Source organism: Oncorhynchus kisutch, linkage group LG11 (genome assembly GCF_002021735.2).
Source record: "Oncorhynchus kisutch isolate 150728-3 linkage group LG11, Okis_V2, whole genome shotgun sequence".
NCBI classification, from domain to species: Eukaryota; Metazoa; Chordata; class Actinopteri; order Salmoniformes; family Salmonidae; genus Oncorhynchus; species Oncorhynchus kisutch.
In genome coordinates this window covers 77,633,618-77,637,503 of record NC_034184.2, presented here as the reverse complement: position 1 = coordinate 77,637,503, position 3,886 = coordinate 77,633,618, and positions in this window count along the sequence as shown.

The following is a 3,886-nucleotide window of genomic DNA, read 5'->3' as shown; positions in this document are numbered from 1 at the left end:
ATATACTGTTATACTGTCAGAATATACTATTAGCCTACATGTTATACTGTCAGAATATACTGTTATACTGTCAGAATATACTGTAATACTGTCAGAATATACTGTTATATACTGTTATACTATCAGAATATACTGTTATATACTGTTATACTGTCAGAATATACTGTTATATACTGTTATACTGTCAGGATATGCTGTTATATACTGTTATACTGTCAGAATATACTGTTATATACTGTTATACTGTCAGAATATACTGTTATATACTTTATACTGTCAGAATATACTGTTATATACTATTATACTGTCAGAATATACTGTATACTGTCAAATATACTGTTATATACTGTTATACTGTCAGAATATACTATTAGCCTACATGTTATACTGTCAGAATATACTGTTATACTGTCAGAATATACTGTTTATACTGTTTATACTGTCAGAATATACTGTTATATACTGTTATACTGTCAGAATATACGTTATATACTGTTATACTGTCAGAATATACTGTTATATACTGTTATACTGTCAGAATATACTGTTATAGCCTACATGTTATACTGTCAGAATATACTGTTATATACTGTTATACTGTCAGAATATACTGTTATATACTATTATACTGTCAGAATATACTGTTATATACTGTTATACTGTCAGAATATACTGTTATATACTGTTATACTATCAGAATATACTGTTATATACTGTTATACTATCAGAATATACTGTTATATACTGTTATACTGTCAGAATATACTGTTATATTACTGTTATACTGTCAGAATATACTGTTATACTATTATTAACTGTCAGAATATACTGTTATACTGTCAGAATATACTGTTATATACTATTATACTGTCAGAATATACTATTAGCCTACGTGTTATACTGTCAGAATATACTGTTATATACTATTATACTGTCAGATATATACTGTTATACTGTCAGAATATACTGTTATATACTATTATACTGTCAGAAATATACTGTTATACTGTCTGAATATACTGTTATATACTATTATACTGTCAGAATATACTATTAGCCTACGTGTTATACTGTCAGAATATACTGGTATATACTGTTATACTGTCAGAATATACTGGTATATACTGTTATAACTGTCAGAATATACTGTTATATACTGTTATACTGTCAGAATATACTGTTATATACTATTATACTGTCAGAATATACTGTTATATACTATTATACTGTCAGAATATACTATTAGCCTACGTGTTATACTGTCAGAATATACTGGTATATACTGTTATAACTGTCAGAATATACTGGTATATACTGTTATACTGTCAGAATATACTGTTATATACTGTTATAACTGTCAGAATATACTGTTATACTGTCAGAATATACTGTTATATACTGTTATACTGTCAGAATATACTATTAGCCTACATGTTTATACTGTCAGAATATACTGTTATACTGTCAGAATATACTGTTATACTGTCAGAATATACTGTTATATACTGTTTATAACTGTCAGAATATACTATTAGCCTACATGTTATACTGTCAGAATATACTGTTATACTGTCAGAATATACTGTTATACTGTCAGAATATACTGTTATATACTGTTATACTGTCAGAATATACTATTAGCCTACATGGTATACTTTCAGAATATACTGTTATATACTGTTATACTGTCAGAATATACTGTTATATACTGTTATACTGTCAGAATATACTGTTATATACTATTATACTGTCAGAATATACTGTTATATACTATTATACTGTCAGAATATACTGTTATACTGTCAGAATATACTGTTATATACTATTATACTGTCAGAATATACTATTAGCCTACGTGTTATACTGTCAGAATATACTGTTATAAACTATTATACTGTCAGAATATACTGTTATACTGTCAGAATATACTGTTATATAACTATTATACTGTCAGAATTACTATTAGCCTACGTGTTATAACTGTCAGAATATACTGGTATATACTGTTATACTGTCAGAATATACTGGTATATACTGTTTATACTGTCAGAATATACTGTTATATACTGTTATAGACTGTCAGAATATACTGTTATATACGATTATACATTCAGAATATACTGTTATACTGTCAGAATATACTATTAGCCTACATGTTATACTGTCAGAATATACTGTTATACTGTCAGAATATACTGTAATTACTGTTATACTGTCAGAATATACTGTTATACTGTCAGAAATATGCCTGTTACATACTATTATACTGTCAGAATATACTATTAGCCTAAGTGTTATACTGTCAGAATATACTGGTATATACTGTTATACTGTCAGAATATACTGTTATACTGTCAGAATATACTGGTTATATACTATTATACTGTCAGAATATACTATTAGCCTACATGTTATACTGTCAGAATATACTGTATATACTGTTATACTGTCAGAATATACTGGTATATACTGTTATAAAACTGTCAGAATATACTGGTATATACTGTTATAACTGTGCAGAATATACTATTATATACTGTTATACTGTCAGAATATACTATTATATACTGTTATAACTGTCAGAATATGCTGTTACATACTATTATAACTGTCAGAATATACTATTAGCCTAAGTGTTATAACTGTCAGAATATACTGGTATATACTGTTATACTGTCAGAATATACTGTTATACTGTCAGAATATACTGTTATATACTATTATACTGTCAGAATATACTATTAGCCTACATGTTATACTGTCAGAATATACTGGTATATACTGTGTATTACTGTCAGAATATACTGGTATATACTGTTATACTGTCAGAATATACTGGTATATACTGTTATACTGTCAGAATATACTATTATATACTGTTATAACTGTCAGAATATACTGTTATACTGTCAGAATATACTATTAGCCTACATGTTATACTGTCAGAATATACTGTTATACTGTCAGAATATACTGTTATATACTGTTATACTGTCAGAATATACTATTAGCCTACGTGTTATACTGTCAGAATATACTGTGTAGGCCTAGCTGTATTGTGTCGATTGACTGAAATATGCTAAAGGAAAATAGGGTTGAGCTCACATCTGTCGAGGAAAACATTGTGGTACAGCCTACATGTCTTGGGCTTCAAATATGCGACTGACTCTAATCAGCTCCCATTTGGTAAAAAAAAAATCTGATTTATTGTTGTAGATCAGTATGTAGTGAAATCCAGGGCTTGAACCAGTGACCTTGTGATTACAATGTATGCATGCACATGATCTCCTGTGCCATAAATGCCCAGACCTCTTATACAGCATGCTACATCTGCTTTGGTTACCACATGGCATGAAAGAGAGTCTGTAGAATTCAGCACTGCCCACTTCACCCAATAGCTGTCATGTTGCTACCCTCGCAAAGTTCTGTTAATAGGCTATTCATTCCATGACAACACCTATTTATGATTGATGATTTAGCAGTTCTGACTCCTGTAGTTCCGATCCTCCAGCCGTCAATCACATTAACTTTAATATCTATTCATTTGCGAGGCTTATATTCTGGATAAGAGATCCAATATTGCCATGGCCTCACACCCATAACGTTCATTCACTCCACAAATTAACGAGGGATCCCATCAAGCACCATCACAATATTCTCTCTTATCTGATCCCAAGCTCTCTTCATCCCTAATAGAACATTACACTGTGGATAATTCAAAAGGTCTGTCATACCAAACGCAGGTGAAAGCTACTTTAGCTAGTCGGAGAGGGAGAGGGAGAGGGAGAGGGAGGGAGAGAGAGAGGGAGAGGGAGAGAGAGAGAGAGGGAGGGAGAGAGAGAGAGAGAGAGAGCGAGAGAGAGAGAGCGAGAGAGAGAGAGAGAGA